The following is a 19,246-nucleotide window of genomic DNA, read 5'->3' on the forward strand; positions in this document are numbered from 1 at the left end:
AAGCCTGATATATGAACTTGAGAAAGATGATATCTTGACTACATTTGTGTGTGTTAGTTGCTCAGTCATGTCTGACTCTGTGACCTCATGGACTGTAGCCCGCCAGGTTCCTCTGTCCATGGAATTCTCCAAGCAAGAATACTGGAGGGTGTTGCCATTTCCTTCTTCCCAACCCAGGGATCGAACCTGGGTCTCCTGTATTGCAGGCAAATTCTTTACCATCTGAGCCATCAGCTGCTAAGTCACTTCAGTTGTGTCCAACTCTGTGCGACCCCATAGACGTCAGCCCACCAGGCTCCCCTGTCCCTGGGATTCTCCAGGCAAGAACACTGGAGTGGGTTGCCATTTCCTTCTCCAATGCATAAAAGTGAAAAGTGAAAGTGAAGTCGCCCAGTCGTGTCCGACTCCTAGTGACCCCATGGACTGCAGCCCAGCAGGCCCCTCCGTCCATGGGATTTTCCAGGCAAGAGTACTGGAGTGGGGTGCCATTGCCTTTTCCGAGAGCCATCAGGGAAGCCCTTAATAAATGTATTTCCACTAAATTTTTAAAAACTTAATGTTAACTTATTGCTGATTTAACTGAACTATCTTATATATTTCCCTTGCTTTCAAACACTTCTGTGAATTCTATTATGCATTTGAATACAATTTCATTTAGATCTGTTTGACTTTCTATGCATGAGGTCATGTTTTCTATGTATAATGATAATTGCTTTTTCTATAAATAGATGTTATTTATCATATTACTGCATTACTAGAATCTTCAAAAAATGTGAATCAAATGACTATAGCATCTACCTTCTCCCCGAATTTAATGAAAATATATTTATTATTTAATTTATTCTTATTTATGTATCTAACACTGTCTTCCATATTCAGGAATTTGTCAGCTTTTCCTATCTGCTTTTGAGTTCCTACCAAGAATAGGTGGTAAATTGATAGGCTGATTTGATAAGACTGGACTATTCTTGTATTCCTTGAATAAATCCCACTGGATTTCACTCTATTGGCTAAAAATAATTTAAAGCATCCTTGCACTCCTAGAATAAATCTCATTTGAGCATGAGAGAGTTCTGTGCATCACTCTAAATGTACTGTTTAAGATTTCTGCACCTCTAATCATAAGTAAGACTAATTGTAGTTTGGGCGCCACCCTTGTTGTTGAACCCAGAAGTTCCCCATTCTACCTTCGCTGTGGGAATCCATCAGCCTTTGCCCCTCTTAGTGGAGTCTCATGTCATGCATACTCAGCAAAGCCTTAAAGGAAACCCATACAGTTTTAGAGCTTTTGTTTCTCTGTAGGGCTTCACATCTGGAATTCTGCATTACAATTTCTGGTTGCTTCTATCTCCCCAAACTCCAATTTCCATCTCCACAACTCAGCAAGGCTTTGAATGGGTTTCTCCTCCCAGTGCCTATATCTGAAAATTGCCTCCTAGCATTAAGCCAAGAAGATCCACGGGCTTACTTCATCTGTTCCCTTCTCTCACAGACCATGGTGTGCACTGCCTGATGTCCAATAACTAAAAACAGACATTCCATATCTTTTGTACAGCTTTATGGAAGGTTAAAACTGGTTACTGTTCTTCCTCATAGGATGAAAGCAGAATTTCTGGTGACTTTTTGATGGTAGATATTTAAAACTCTCATTTCTTCAGTACTTAATTCTTTGATTTTTGTTTCTGTCATTTTCTCTTGAAGTAATTTGTTTCATTTTCTTACAAAGTGATCTAATTCATCTAGATTCTCAAACTTAAATAATTATTCTCTTCCACTGAAACCACTGCCAGAATCAGCAAATAACAATATGGAACACACAGTTAAACTTGAATTTCAGATAAACAATGAACAATAATGTATTAGGTTATTATATATATTGTATATACATTTTATCTGGAAAGCCTATCCATTAAACATCTTTGTTAAAAGTCTTTTTTTGGTTTTATGATTAAGCCCAGTGGTTTACTAGGTTTTTCGGTAGGCGTTTTTAAATATAGTAATTTCTGCCTCATATTTGTTCATTTCTTGCTCTCCTGCTTTCACTTGTGGTTTGCTATTCTTTTTCTAGTTTCCTAAGTGAAGTGCTTGATTCATTTGTACGAAAATAATTAAAAAGTTTAAAGTCATGAATTTTGCTCTGAATGCAGTTCTATTCACATTCATGGAGATTTCTCAATGACAAGGGCTCATTTGCATTAATTGGGGAAGCATTTATAACCTCAGTGTTTTATTTCCTCTTGATTTAAGAGCCATTTAGAAAAAAATTTTTCCAAATTTTAAGTGGGTTTTTATTATTTTGTTGGGCCACTGAAATCTAATATTTTGGTTTTGGTCAGAGTCTTCTATTTGGGGAAGAAAATGTTAAGAATTTTCACAGGACAAGTACATAATCAAATGTTGTACATGCTTTATAAGCATAAGGAGAAAAAATTCTTCTACATAGGTATCTATATATATTCCCTCTTTATTGAGTTTAGAGAAACATAACAAAGTTGGTTAATCATTTCATTTAAATCTTTCAAATTTGTACTTATCTTCCACCCAGTTTACCTTGAATAGGGCAGTTGATAAAGAATCCACCTGCAATGCAGGAGACCCCAGTTCAATTCCTGGGTCAGGAGGATCCCCTGGAGAAGGGAAAGGCTACTCACTTGAGTATTCTGGCCAGGAGAATTCTATGGACTGTATAGTCCATGGGGTCACAAAATGTTGGACATGACTGAGCGGCTTTCACTTTACCTTAATCTTGAACAAGTTCTCAACAAACAGAAACCACACTAAACTTTTGCTCAAGACCTCCAAACACAGCAAGCTTTTCTCTCCATGATTTATGAAGCATTTTTAAACATGGCTGACCATCTATGAGAAAGTGTCCTTTTATAGGTATTAATTAGATACTGTATCATTGAAAGCCAGTTAGTCTTCATTCAGAAGATAGTAAAGGCCAAAAACAAGAATGAGATTATGTAAAAAAAAGTGCCTTATACAACTCACTGAAGCCAAACTTGCCCATTCTTTCCCATAAAAAAACATGAGAGTTCACTGTATTCATCAATGGATTATATGAAGGGATATAAAGAAAGCTTACAAGAATTTTTGTAAGATTTTAAATCAACTTCCAAAGTGAAAGCCTGGAAAGGCAAAATCAGAGCTTGACCCTGTCCTAACAAGCTGGGGAGAAAAAACAACAAAGTACTAGAGGTCGGATTTGACTATTGCTAACTAGTCCATCATGAAATGAAAGCAAGGGCCACATCCACAGGTAATTATAAAAACTTCCAAAGAGAGTTCAGTTCAGTTCAGTTCAGTTCAGTCACTGAGTCGTGTCTGACTCTTTGCGACCCCATGAATCGCAGCACGCCAGGCCTCCCTGTCCATCACCAACTCCCGGAGTTCACCCAAACCCACATCCATCAAGTGAGTGATGCCATCCAGCCATCTCATCCTCTGTCGTCCCCTTTTCCTCCTGCCCCCAATCCCTCCCAACCCATCAAAAATCTTTTTGAAATAAAGAGATTGGAATTTCAAAAGGTGGAGCTGTTTTTAGTCTTTGGAGCTTTCCAGTGGATGGCAACCATCTTTTAGAATATTTCCTGAACTGCCTGGAGGGATATTATTAACACAATTGTATAAACAGAAGGAGGCAGAATTCTGCCATACACGAATGGAGCTTGTGCTTTCTTAACTCTCCAAATGTCTTAGGGAAATCAAACCTACCGTGCATCACTAACCTTCATCAACCCTGTCATACATGGTTCAGGTGTCTTTCCCTAGGAGTACAGGCAGGCCAGATTTTATTGCACTTTGCTTGACAACACAGGTACTGTATTTTTTTCACAGATACTGCATATTTTACAGTTTGAAGGTTTATGGCAGCCCTCCATCAAGCAAGTTTTTCAGCTCTATTTTTCAGAGTATTTGCTCACTTTGTGTCTCGGTGTTGCACTTTGGCAATCCTCACAATATTTCAGATTTTTACATGATTAGTATATTTGTTATGGTCATCTGTGATCAGTGATCTTTAATGTTTCTACTATGACTTGCTGAAGGCATAGATGATGGTTAGCATATTTTAGCAGTTAAGTTTGTTAAACTATGCACATTTTTATACATAATGCTATTGCACACTCAACGGACTCCAATATAATGTAAACATAAGTTTTAAGGCACTGGAAAACCAAAAAATTCACATGACTCTCTACTTGAGAGATTCACTTTATTGCAATCCTCTGGAACCAAACGTATAAAATTTCCAAGGTAGGTCCATATAACATAGTGGTTAAAGCAAAAGCTAAGGAATTAGACCTCCTAGACTCACATTCTAGCTCTGCCACTTCACAGATAAACTAATGTCTCTAAGGCTCAGTTTTGTAATTTTAAAGTCAATAATAATGATCGAGCTTTCTTCCAAGAATCTGATGAAATGTTTCTTTTGAAGCCTTCATCACAAACCTGACAATAAATATTACATATTTTTAGGCAATATTTTGTAAGCATCATATTTTGCTTTAGTTCAATCTTTAAATAGAAACGGTTTTCACATGGCTTCTTTAAAGCCCTTCAACATCCTGGTGTTCAAGTGTTTCAAGAGCAATACTATCTGTGGTGGCCCCAGGACGAAAGAGCTGATGAAACCAAGGAGGGTCTTGGAATATAGGAACAGAAACACCAGACCCTTATCAACCTTCCATCCCATTCCCAATGTTGTTATTATTAATGAATTTCAGGTCCTTCTGACCAGTATAACCTGTCTCCCCTCCAACCCTATAGGGAGAAGGTATTTGCCTTACTCTTCTCCCCACCCAGTATACATGCCTCATCCAATCAGCAAATGACCCGCAAGACCCCTATCCCATTCCTGGTACCCTGGCTATAAAAGTGGACTAAGGACCCCTGTTCAATGTCGGTTCTCCCCTGAGCTGGCCTGCTGTTCTAACAGCATCTCCCACTCTAATAAACTTTATTTCCCTCTTATTCTGTCTCATGTCTGGAAATTCTTTTCCAACCCATGCATGGACCACAACACTATCCATGCCTTTCATAAGAAGCAACCTAGTCAACTATGAAGATGACCAGTGATGCCATGTTCCAATTGCTGCAACTGTATACTCTTTTAGAGAATTGATGAAAGGGCTTTACCTGAACCACTGACAAAGTCAATTCAACAACCTCGAGAATATAATACAAACAACTTTCCAAAATAAGACACTGGCAAAAATCTCTCTTCAACTGATCCCAGAAGAATTTGATAACTCACTGTACACTGGAAAAAGCTCTGCAATTGGACTGCACAGTCCATGAGAGACAGGATTCTGTCTTTTTCTCCATGCTGTATCCAGAAGTTCAAACAATACCTGGTCCATACTAAACATCACTCATACACACACACACACACACACACACACACAGAAAAAGAGGGAGGGAGGGAAAGAATCAACACATAACATGATATTCGTTGCAGGTGCAAAACATAATGATTTGATATTTGTATATACTGCCAGATGACCACCACAGTAAATCCAGTTTACATCCATCATCCATATATATTTTTAAACAAATTATTGAAAGGGATACTTACAGTGAAATTAAAGGAAACTCAATTTTTAATTCCTTAAAGTTTACAAAGAAATAACATTTTAAGATCATCCTTCAAAGCTAGCCCAGCAGTTGCAAAGGGGAACATCAAGTCTGACATTCAGAAATTGTGTTCAGCTTACAGAGGAAGCAAAGGGGACTAGGGAATGTTACGGCGTGATGGAAAGCCCATAAGGTGGACAGCAGAGCACTCAGGTTTCACACTCAGCTTGCTTGCTGGCTGTCACTTCTTCCACCCCAGCCTCAGTTTCCTAGTTTGTAAAGCAAAAGTTGCCATGCACGTGTCACAGACAAGTTCAAATCAGACGATGGATTGAAAGGCTTTGAAACTTAGTACTGCACAGTACAAAGAGTGTTTAAAAATGTAAAGTACAAGACCTGTATTAATTACACCAAACACATAGAGAATAAGATAAATTATAAGGGGAAAATTGCAAGAAATACAAACATTCAGCAAAACTATTTTGCTAAAAAACTGTGTCTAGATAGCTGATGTTTACTGATGGATATTTGAAAAGAGGGTCTAATCATATATGCTGAATTCAATGCTGAGAAAAGCCACTTTGTTTCGTATACTTTTTCTTCTTCATATTTGCACAGGATTAAACTTATTAATTGTCTTTATTTATAGAATAAGAAATAGCTCCATTGCTTACATTGCTCCTTTCCTAACTTCCCAACAGAGCCCAGAAAATGTAGGAAACATGCTGATGAAAGAATTCAACAATCTCTGAAAACACATCTCCTATTCTATGCATAAACATAAAAGACGGCAAAAGCAAGAGGAAGATAAAGAGGACACATACACACTAATTCCTTCTAGCATGTCTCTGCAAAAAGCAACAAGGAAAGAATTTTAGTAAACTTTCACAACTGTTTAAACTGCTGGGCTAGCTAGTGACACGGTTGTTTTGTGAAGAAGTTGGGGTGACACTGAAATGCCAGTTGAAATGCCTTTCTTTCACTAGTTTGTTTGATGGAATGTTCTTTATAGTGATCCCACCACTTAGAAAAATCTTTGGCTTTATGGATAAATACTGAGAAAATAAGCTATGGACAATGTGAGTAAATGTTTAGACCAGGGATAGAATCTCTTGATCACAAATGTCTAAATGTTTTGTTCTTTTATATACATGTACAAACATGGCCATTAAGAAAACACAAGATCCATGATTTATATTTTGGGAAATAATGTTTCTGAGGGGCAGGAAAAAGTGTTTTCTTAGTTTTAGACAGTGAAAGTTTTATGTATCATTTCCTTTTGGCTAGTGTCCACCATAGTTGAGCTAACCTTGTTAATTCGGTGTTTTTTTTTTTTTAATCTATATTTTGTTTCCCTTCATTATCTTTCCTGGAATTATTATCTACACTGAATCATTTTCATCAGCACACAAATATCTTCTTGTTTCTTCCATTTAGAAAAGTACATGGACCCCATGAACTCTTCTAGCTATTACCTTATCTCTCTGCCTCTTTCTATGTCAAAACTTCATGAAAGAAGTGTCTATGCTTGGCTATGCTTCCTCACAGTCTCTCCCCAGCCCACTCCAAGATGGATCTGATCTCATCACTACACTGAAACCACTCTTGCAGAAGTCACCAAGAAGCTCCATCTTGCCAAACACCGTGTTCAACTTTCAGTCTCATCTTACTTGACCTTTCAGCAACGAACACAGCTTCTTGTTCCCTCCCTTTACAAATATGTTCTTCACCTGGTTTCCAAGAAAACACTCCTGTTTTCTTCCAATGTGATGAACCACTGCATTTTAGTTTCCTTTGCTGTAGTCTCCTGCTTCAAACACCTAAATATTGGAGTGTCCCAACATTTAAAGTCATCTCCTCTCCTCCCCACTTTTCTATGGTGAATCGCTCAGAAGTCTTTTCATCAAATTCCGTGATGTTAATTTCAAATGATTCCCATATCATTCCCACATGTTAGCCCTGACCTCTCACCAATGCTCTAGACTTATACATACAACAGCCTTCTTAACATTTCCACTTTCATGTCTGGTAGATTTCCCAAGCCTAACATTTCCAAAAGAGAACTCTTTAGTTTTCCCTCCCATTCCAGATTTTCTCTTCTCTCAGTTTTCTACATGTCAGTAACTGAAAATCCCAGTCACTCAAATGCTCAGGCTTTAAACACAAAAGGCATCCTCAGTAACTCCCATTAACCCAACCTTCAGCGAGTACTTGGAATTGACCTGCATCATGTGTCCTGACCTTGGCCCCTCTTCACTTCCTGCACTACTACAACCCATGTCAAGCAGCCATCATCACTCACCAGTCTTTCCTTCCCAGTGGTCTCTTTATTTTCACTTTTATCTCCTGAGGTCTTTCTTCATCCACTATCCTGAGTTATCTTTTAAAAACAGGAGCCTCATCATATTACTCTCCTAATCATAATGTTCCAAACTCATCCTATCACTCAGAGTACAATCCAAATTAATCAGTCTACACTTGTTTAATCCCCTCACTACATTTAAGGTTATTGGTCAAATAACATCTCCTTACAGAGACCTTTCCTAGAAAAAAAAAAAAAAAAGCCATTCTCCCCCAACTTCATCACTATTTATTTTCTTCAGCAGCAAATTTATTTTTCTTTATAGTACTTATCAAATTGCCAACATCCACTGGATCATAGAGAAAGCAAGAGAATTCCAGAAAAACATCTACTCTGCTTCATTGACTATGCTAAAGCCTTTGACTGTGTGGATCACAAAAAACTGTGGAAAATTCTTCAAGAGATGGAAATACCAGACCACATTCCCTGCCTCCTGAGAAACCTGTATGCAGGTCAAGAAGCAAGAGTTAGAACCAGACATGGAACAATGGACTAGTTCTAAATTGGGAAAGGAGTATGTCAAGGCTGTATATTGATTGTCACTCTGTTTATTTAACTTATATGCAGAATATACCATGTGAAATGCCAGGCTGGAAGAAGCACAAGCTGGAATCAAGATTGCCAGGAGAAATATCAACCAACCTCAGATATACAGATGATACCACTCTAACGGCAGAAAGTGAAGAGGAACTAAAGAGCCTCTTAATGAGGGTGAAAGAGGAGAATTAAAAGGCTGGCTTAAAACTCAACATTTGAAAAACTAAGATCATGAAGTCCTATCAGTTCAGTTCAGTCTCTCAGTCGTGTCCAAGTCTTTGCAACCCCATGAACCGCACCACACCAGGCCTCCCTGTCCATCACCAACTCCTGGAATTCACCCACCCATGTCCATCGAGTCGGTGATGCCATCCAACCATCTCATCCTCTGTCATCCCCTTCTCCTCCTGCCCTCAATCTTTCCCAGCATCAGGGTCTTTTCCAATGAGTCAGCTCTTCACATCAGGTGGCCAAAGTATTGGAGTTTCAGCTTCAACATTAGTCCTTCCAATGAACACCCAGGACTGATCTCCTTTAGGATGGACTGGTTGGAACTCCTTGCAGTCCAAGGGACTCTCAAGAGTCTTCTCCAACACCACAGTTCAGAAGCATCAATTCTTCGGTGCTCAGCTTTCTTTATAGTCCAACTCTCACATCCATACATGACCACTGGAAAAACCATAGCCTTGACTAGATGGACCTTTGTTGGCAAAGTAACATCTCCACTTTTTAATACGCTGTCTAGGTTGGTCATAACTTTCCTTCCACTTTATGGCAAATAGATGGGGGAAAAAATGGATGCAATATCAGATTTTATTTTCTTGGGCTCCAAAATTACTGTGGACAGTGACTACAACCATGAAATTAAAAGACGCTTGCCCCTTGGAAGAAAAGCTATGCAAACATAGACAGCATATTAAAAAGCAGAGACATCACTTTGCCAACAAAGGTCCATGTAGTCAAAGCTACGGTTTTTCCAGTAAGTCATATACGGATGTGAGAGTTGGACCATAAAGAAGGCTGAGCACCAAGGAATTGATGCTTTTGAATTGTGTGCGGGAGAAGACTCTTGAGAGTCTGCCAGACAGCAAGGAGATCCAACCAGTCCATCCTAAAGGAGATCAATCCTGAATGTTCACTGGAAGGACTGATGCTGAAGCTGAAACTCCAATACTTTGGCTACCTGATGCAAAGAGCTGACTCATCGGAAAACACCTGGATGCTGTGCAAGATTGAAGGCAGGACGAAAAGGGGGCAACAGTGGATAAGATGATTGGATAACATCATTGACTCAATGGACCTGATTTTGAGTAAACTCCAGGAGATAGTGAAGGACAGGGAAGCCTAGCATTCTGCAGTCCATGGGGTTGCAAAGAGTCAGACATGACTGAGTGACTGAACAACAATAGTACTTATCATAAGGGGAGGGACTATTTGGGCAAGTAATAATTTGAGTATGTGGCTGTGGTTTAGCCAGTTACTGAGGTTACTGGCACTGCTTTTCATACACCTACATGATGGCTAGATAAGAATAAGAATTGGTAACATTTTCATTTGTCTATGTCCACATGGTCAGAAGCATAGGGGAGTGCTGATTAAAGACTAAAGTAAAATTTATTCCAGTCACCGAAGTTAAATACATGAAAATTTATCATTCTCAATATCCACATTTCCAATGAATATATGAAAAGGTGAAATCTCATTAATAACTTAGAAATGCAAATAAAGCTATAATGAGATTCTACTCCTCAGTCAAAATGGCTAGAACTAAAAAGACCCACAAAACCAAGTGTTTGTAAGGATGGAGAACAAAGGGAAATCTGATACACCGCTGATGAAAGTCTGCTGCTGCTGCTGCTAAGTCACTTCAGTCGTGTCCGACTCTGTACGACCCCATAGACAGCAGCCCACCAGGCTCTGCCATCCCTGGGATTCTCCAGGCAAGAACACTGGAGCGGGTTGCCATTTCCTTCTCCAATTCATGAAAGGGAAAAGTAAAAGTGAAGTCACTCAGTCGTGTCCGACTCTGCGACCCCATGGACTGCAGCCTACAAGGCTCCTCCGTCCATGGGATTTTCCAGGCAAGAGTACTGGAGTGGGTGGAGGTGAAAGTCTGAATTGGTACAATTAAAATGGGAAACTGCTTAGCCGTGTCAATTAATATTTAAATTGATAAAAATATCTAGGTGCAATGATTCTGAGTTCTAGAACCAAGAGAAATGCAGCTATGTATATATCCAAAGACCAGCATAAGAAATGGTCACAGTACCAATATTTGTAATAGCAAAAAACCCTAGAAACAACCTGAATATTCATTAATAGTAGAAGAGGTAAGTAAATTGTGGTGTATTCATACAACATACTCCATTCACCAGTGTACATGATTAACTACAGCACCATTCAAAATATGAAAGCTGATTAAAAATAATAAAAAGTGCACAACTCTATTTTTATAAAATTTTAAAAACAGGCCATATTAATTCGTATTATTGGCAATCAGGAAAGGAACAGGAAAGGGAATGACTCAGGGCGGTGGGCGAGAGAGCAGCTTCCAGGGGCTAGTGATTATATATTTCTCAATTTCAAATGTAGTTGCACAGACGTGTTTAGTGATAATCCATTGCTATACCCTTACAATTTATACTTTTTTAATATGTGTATTTATTTACATTAGAAATTTTGTTCAAAAATGGCTGTACACCTGGTTCATCTTTTCATTTTATTAGCCAACATACAACTCAGCATGAGAATTTCCCAAGTAGCTCAGTGGGGAAAAGAACCCACCGGCAATGCAAGAGACACAGATTTGATCCCTGGGTCAGAAAGATCCCCTGGAGAAGGAAATGGCAACCCACTCCAGTATTCTTGCCTGGAGAATCCATGGACAGAGGAGCCTGGCGGGCTACAGTCCATGGGGTTACAAACAGTCAGACATGACTGAGCAACTATGTAACAACAGAACTCAGCACATCCATTTTCCTGACCAAATGAACACAGGCTTAACCCAAAGAAGCATCAGAAGACAACAAACCACAGGAGTCAAATTTACAAGTGGTGGCAGTGTAGCAGTGTAGAAAAATAAAACAAAACTTCTTTAAATTGCATCACAGAAAGTTTTTTTGAATTGAAAAAAATATGCTTCTTCACTGAAAATAAACCTTGACTATTCATCAGGATATAATTAGATTTTAGGTATGCTGACATTTCTCAGTCAAATGTTGTTACTATTTAGTTGGTAGTTTCAATGTGTTTTTTGAAGCATATCTGTAATAAATTAGTATCTTATTTACTGCTTTGTTCCCAAGGCAAATAGTTACTTGGAATGTTATTTTCCTATTTGTGAGATATTGCTATTTTTAACATATATTAGACATCCTACACACCTTGCATATTCAGGTAAGTTGTACAGGAAAAAATAAGGGACAGTTTTCATGAAGTAGCTATGAAGAAATACACACACTATTGAATTTTCACCTGTTGGCAACCTAACTCCTCTGCATTTTCCCTTGTACATCATCAAGTCAAACATGAAAAGCAAATCCTTTTTGATAGAATTCCCTGTCCAATCTGATTATGAAGTACCCAATTTTATATATATTCTGCTATCTACCACATCCATTTAAAAAATTGGCATAGAGTTAACTTTATCCTCTTTAAGTTAGCATTAAAATTTGTTTTATGTATTTGTCAACTACAAATTGGTGCTTGCCATCTACCTCTCCCTTCTGGCTCAAGCTGGTAAAGAATCCACCTGCAATGTGGGAGACCTGGGTTCAATCCCTGAGAAAATTGCCTTGAGAAGGGAAAGGCTACCCACTCCAGTATTCTGGCCTGGAGAATTCCATGGACTGTATAGTCTCTGCTCTCTGCTTTGCTAAGTCGCTTCAGTCGTGTCCGACTCTGTGCGACCCCATAGACAGCAGCCCACCAGGCTCCCCCGTCCCTGGGATTCTCTAGGCAAGAACACTGGAGTGGGTTGCCATTTCCTTCTCCAATGCATGAAAGTGAAAAGTGAAAGTGAAGTCGTTCAATCGTATCAGACTCTTAGCGACCCCATGGATTGCAGCCTACCAGGCTCCTCCATCCATGGGATTTTCCAGGCAAGAGTACTGGAGTGGGGTGCCATTGCCTTCTCTGGTCTACTGCTACAAGGATTAAATCATGTGCCTGCTGAGGCTGCTGATTTTCAACACCTCCTAAAAGGAGTTCAGGGTAAAGAGCAGAAGTGAGGCACTCTGTCGTGCTCAGGAGGTGGGTGGGGAACTGGAAGAACAGGTCTTCAGATAGTTAGACATTTTCAGGAGTCCATTTTATGAGTCCAATTCTTATATCTTCTCATATCTAGAAAAGCACTAAAATCCTTTATAGTGATGACTGTTCTTACAACTGGCAGAAATCTCCCGTGAACAAAAAACAAATCTGTGCTTGATTGCATGTACTCTCCCTTCACTAAAAGCATATATACTGACTTTCCCTCCTGCCTCTTTGAAGTAGTTTCTCAGAGCTATCTGAAATGCTGACTCCCAGGCTGTAAGTCTTCATTTTACCAAAATAAAACTTAACTTGCAACTCTCACATTGTGCTTTTTTTTTAAGTTGACATATATAACTTAAATGCCATTATACTTCACATACACCCTTAGGTGAACAAAGAGGGTGTGTGTATGTGTGTGTGTAAAATAAATTGTAGTATATTTACCCAATATAATGCTATTGCCAAGTATAAGTAAATGAACTACCACTATATCCAAAGGCTAGATGAATCTCAAACACAATTAAGTAAACACAGTAAAAGAAACTGACACAGAGTGCACAGTATGTGATTCACTTTTACAACATTTTAAAAACAATATTATTTTATGTTTTCGGTAATCAAGAGAGGAAGAGGAATACAAGGAAATAATATTTATGTTTTTATTCGAAGCAACTAATTCCCCTGATTTTTCTTCAGCCCAATTTGTACTCTTCTCTGTAACTGAAACTGTCTCCTGGCTTGATTGGCAAAGGTTCTCCAGGAATGTGGGACAGAAGAGAATGGGAGTAGAGCATGAACTCAGGCCCAGAGTAGAAAGCGTAGTTCATTCCTGGAGTACTTATTTGCATTCAGCTTAGAGGCCAGGCTGTCAGCATTCCAGCAGAAACAATTCCATGCCCCTGCCCCTCCTCCCCCCAAGTCCAGTCTTATCCTGGAATCCTCTCTGAATTACTCCTTTCCCTTCCTGCTGCCCTTACTCTGCACCAGGGAGAGCTGCATAGTTTTGATGGGACAGGTGATTTCATTACTGCATTTAGTTTGTAAAAGGCTTTGCAGTATGTGGGGTTGAAAAGCACTTTGGAAATATATGTGATTATTGTTGCATTAGAAGTAAACCCAGGATAAGAAAAAAATCCATTAACAAGTGTTTCTACTAAACGTTTTCTCAGGTGGCCATTCAAAATACATTTGAAGATGCAAAACAGAGGAGGCCCAATTACATCTTCCCCATAAGAAACACTTGAAGCATCCAACAAGTGCTAATCACAGAAAGCCATCAGAGAACTGCAATTTCTAACACAAGCCAAAAAGCAAATTCCTTCCTCACAGGCAACAGCCTAAGACTTACTTAAAACACACCATTTTAGAGACTTCCATTTTAGAGACCTTTGCCTGGGTAAATAAGTTGCCTATATTTACCCAAGTAAAGGTCATAATAACCACTTGATCTTACAGTGGGCACCAGCCTAGGAGATTTGAAAAGACTGGAGTTTTATATCACTCTTTTAAACATAACATTAGGTCAAAGGCTTCCCTGGTGGCTCAGACGGTAAAGCGTCTGCCTACAATGCAGGAGACCCGGGTTCGATTCCTGGGTCGGGAAGATCCTCTGGAGAAGGCAATGGCACCCCACTCCAGTACTCTTGCCTGGAAAACCCCATGGACAGAGGAGCCTGGTAGGCTACAGTCTGTGGGGTCGCAAAGAGTCGGACACGACTGAGCGACTTTACTTCACTTTTCCCTTTAGGTCAAAGCCCAGGGTTGAGATGATAGTAGAAAATGCGGTGTCCATTTTAACATTAACCAGATTTCTTATTTTGTTAAAAATTCTTTCGATTTTCTAAATAATACATAATCTCAGCCTTTGCATATGGCTGAAGTTTCACTTTTCAGCTAAAAAGTGAGATGACATCTATAAGCCACTTAAGCCACTGAGCACATAATATGCACCCAATGAATGTTACTTTTCTTTCCTTTTCCTTGAGGGCTTATCTTGTTCTCTCAAATTCTTTTAATCCAGTTTGAAAAAGAAAAACAGAAATAACAACAAGAAGTGCCATTCAGTTGGTGTTTAGTGTATATCGTCATCATGGAAACCAATGTACATTACACATGCTCTAATTTGTACAACTCTGTGGCACAGATCCTATGATTATCCTCATGTTACATATGAGCTTAGGGAAATTGCCCACAAATTTAGATAGCAAGTTTTAAAAAGGTGGATTACCTCCTCTCCCAAACTAGTCAAAAAGGAACATCCAGAGATTTCTGTGGACACACTGTAACAAATTTGCAAGACTGAAGACTGATGGTTCTAAACCACACACTCTTTTCTTCAAATTTTTATTTTATATTGAAGTATAGTTGATTTATAATGTTGTATTAGTTTCAGATTACAACAGTGATTCACATATATATTATATATATTCTTTTTCAGCTTCTTTTCCCATGTGTTAAGATTATATAATAATGATATATATTATATAATATATATACATATCCTTTTTCAGATTATTTCCCCATATAGGTTAATATTTCCTGTGGTCATGTATGGATGTGAGAGTTGGACTGTGAAGAAGGCTGAGCACCGAAGAATTGATGCTTTTGAACTGTGGTGTTGGAGAAGACTCTTGGGAGTCCCTTGGACTGCAAGGAGATCCAACCAGTCCATTTTGAAGGAGATCAGCCCTGGGTGTTCTTCGGAAGGAATGATGCTAAAGCTGAAACTCCAGTACTTTGGTCATCTCATGCAGAGTTGACTCATTGGAAAAGACTCTGATGCTGGGAGGGATTGGGGGCAGGAGGAGAAGGGGACGACAGAGGATGAGATGGCTGGATGGCATCACTGACTCGATGGACGTGAGTCTGAGTGAACTCCGGGAGTTGGTGATGGACAGGGAGGTCTGGCGTGCTGGGATTCATGGGGTCGCAAAGAGTCGGACACGACTGAGTGACTGATCTGATCTGATCTGATCTGATTATATAATAATGATTATATAATATATATATACATGTTCTTTTTCAGATTCTTTTCCTGAAAGAAAATAGGTTATCACAGAGTATTGAGTAGAGTTCCCTCCACTATACAGCAGATTCTTGTTGATACCTATTTTATATATACTAATGTTTATATGTCAATCCCACCCTCTTAATTAAAACTGTGCACTGTTTGTGTGCTTTATATAAATTCTAGAAGAGTCAGCTTGTTAAAGAAGACTGTTTAGTGTTTCACTGCTTACAGAATTCATCTTTCAGGACTCTGTGTTTGTGGTAGATAGCTAGATGCACAGAGAAAGGGTTTGGAAAACTTCTTATGGCTTTTCAGAGCAAATTGTTTATTCTACTTTCTTAAGGGCAAATGCATAGCCTTAATTTATGTAAGCCTTGAGATGCAGCCATATAAATATACACCATATGCCTTGGATAGCAGATCATTTGGGACACTGTCGAGGCCAAGTGGAATCATATCAACAAGTCCTTCAGAGTTCAGTTCTTCTCATCCTTGAAAATGAGTTTAAATCACCTTATTAGCGAATACTGCTCTGTGATTCCTGATTGCTCTGCCAAGCAGTGACTACACTGTGTTTCATTAATTACTTCCAGCTATTTATTACATTTTCTTTTAGAGCAAGGTGATTTTATTTGTGGGATCATTTTTCATCATGGAAGAGAATGTCAGTCTCCAAAATAGGTCACATTAATTCTTCACTAATTATACCTTCACTCCTGTTATGGCCCTTGTTGGAAGAGCCATACCCCAATCTGAAAGTGAAATCAAAGTGTTAGTTGCTCAGTCTTGCTGGACTCTTTATGATCCCATTGACTGGGACCACTCAGGCTCCTCTGTGCATTAGGGATTCTCCAAGCAAGAATAGTGGAGTTCAGTTCAGTCACTCAGTCGAGTCTGACTCTTTGTGATCCCATGAACCGCAGCACGCCAGGCCTCTCTGTCCGTCACCAACTCCCAGAGTTTACCCAAACTCATGTCCATCGAGTCATTGATGCCATCCAACCACCTCATCCTCTGTTGCCCCCTTCTCCTCCTGCCCTCAATCTTTCCTAGCATCAGGGTCTTTTCCAATAAGTCAGCTCTTTGCATCAGGTGGCCAAAGTATTGGAGTTTCAGCTTGAACATCAGTCCTTCCAATGAACACCCAGGACTGATCTCCTTCAGAATGGACTGGTTGGATCTCCTTTCAGTCCAAGGGACTCTCAAGAGTCTTCTGCAACACCACAGTTCAAAAGCATCAATTCTTCTGAGCTCAGCTGTCTTTACAGTCCAACTCTCACATCCATACATGACCACTGGAAAAACCATAGCCTTGACTAGAGGGACCTTTGTTGATAAAGTAATGTCTCTGCTTTTGAATATGCTGTCTAGGTTGGTCATAACTTTCCTTCCAAGGAGTAAGCATCATTTAATTTCATGGCTGCAGTCACCATCTGCAGTGACTTTGAAGCCCAAGAAAATAAATTCTCTTACTATTTCCATTGTTTCCCCATCTATTTCCATGAAGTAATGGGACCAGATGCCATGATCTTCGTTTTCTGAATGTTGAGCTTTAAGCCAACTTTTTCACTCTCCACTTTCACTTTCATCAAGAGGCTCTTTAGTTTTTCTTCACTTTCTGCCATAAGGGTGGTGTCATCTGCATATCTGAGGTTATTGATATTTCTCCCAGCAATCTTGATTCCAGCTTGTACGTCTTGCAATCCAGCGTTTCTCATGATGTACTCTGCATAGAAGTTAAATAAGCACGGTGACAATATACAGGCTTGACGTACTCATTTTCCTATTTGGAACCAGTCTGTTGTTCCCTGTCCAGTTCTAACTGTTGCTTCCTGACCTGCATATTGGTTTCTCAAGATGCAGGTCAGGTAGTCTGGTATTCCCAGCTCTTTCAGAAATTTTCCACAGTTTACTGTGATCCACACAGTCAAAGACTTTGGCATAGTCAATAAAGAAATAGACGTTTTTCTGAAACTCTCTTGCTTTTTTGATGATACATCGGATGTTGGCAATTTGATCTCTGCTTCCTCTGCCTTTTCTAAAACCAGCTTAAACATCTGGAAGCTCACAGTTCACGTATTGCTGAAGCCTGGCTTGGAGAATTTTGAGCATTACTTTACTAGCATGTGAGATGAGTGCAATTGTGCGGTAGTTTGAGCATTCTTTGGCATTGCCTTTCTTTGGGATTGGAATGAAAATTGACCTTTTCCAGTCCTGTGGCCACTGCTGAGTTTTCCAAATTTGCTGGCATATTGAGTGCAGCACTTTCATAGCATCATCTTTCAGGATTTGAAATAGCTCCGCTGGAATTCCATCACCTCCACTAGCTTTGTTCATAGTGATGCTTTCTAAGGCCCACTTGACTTCACATTCCAGGATGTCTGGCTCTCGGTGAGTGATCACACCATCATGATTATCTGGGTTGTGAAGATCTTTTTTTGTACAGTTCTGTGTATTCTTGCCACCTCTTCTTAATATCTTCTGCTTCTGTTAGGTCCCTACCATTTCTGTCCTTTACTGAGCCCATCTTTGCATTAAATGTTCCCTTGGTATCTCTGATTTTCTTGAAGAGATCTCTAGTTTTTCCTATTCTATTGTTTTCCTCTATTTCTTTGCATTGATCGCTGAGGAAGGCTTTCTTATCTCTCCTTGCTATTCTTTGGAACTCTGCATTCAAATGGGAATATCTTTCCTTTTCTCCTTTGCTTTTTGCTTCTCTTTTTTCACGGCTATTTGTAAGGCCTCCTCAGGGAGCCATTTGCTTTTTTGCATTTCTTTTTCTTGGGGATGTTCTTGATCTCTATCTCCTGTACAATGTCTCGAACCTCCATCCACAGTTCATCAGGCAGTCTCATCAGGCAGTCTGTCTATCAGATCTAGTCCCTTAAATCTATTTCTCACTTCCACTGTATAGTCATAAGGAATTTGATTTATCATACCTGAATGGTCTAGTGGTTTTCCCCACTTTCTTCAATTTAAGTCTGAATTTGGCAATAAGGAGTTCATGATCTGAGCCACAGTCAGCTCCCCGTCTTGTTTTTGCTGGAGTGGGTAGCCATTCTCTTTTCCAGGGGATCTTCCTGACCCAGGGATCAAACCCAGGTCTCCTGCATTGTAGGCAGAGCCTTTACCATCTGAGCCACCAGGGCTTCGGAAGTCACCAGGGAAGCCACACCCCAATCTACTTAAATTCTAATCATGGTCCAAGGTCTACTCAGGTTTTGCCTCAGGGCAGCCTTCTCTTGCCTGCTTTCTGGATTACAAACGCCTCACCTTTCCCCGCGTGGCTCCCTCTCGAGGCCTCTGTTGGCCTTCTGGGTACAATGGCTCTGAAAACACTGTTGATGACCTGTCATTAGTGGTCTGTCGTACACAGTCCAGCACTGAGTCATTTGTTGTTTTATACTGTTCACCTCTAAGTCGTAAGTGTTGGTCTGGAATATTTAACTAAATTACTAGTCCCTTGGGTACAAACCATCTTTATGATCTACCAACACACAACTAAA

General features: G+C 39.6%; 1 protein-coding gene across 7 annotated transcripts in view; it reads right to left on the minus strand.

The window, feature by feature from the left end:
• Positions 1 to 19,246, minus strand: part of LOC147369038 (uncharacterized) — a 1,156,454-nt gene that overhangs the window by 1,097,656 nt on the left and 39,552 nt on the right. The window lies entirely within an intron of this gene.

Source organism: Bos grunniens, chromosome 7, assembly GCF_055505025.1.
Source record: "Bos grunniens cultivar Pamir isolate PY7600 chromosome 7, Bosgru_T2T1.0, whole genome shotgun sequence".
Lineage (NCBI taxonomy): Eukaryota > Metazoa > Chordata > Mammalia > Artiodactyla > Bovidae > Bos > Bos grunniens.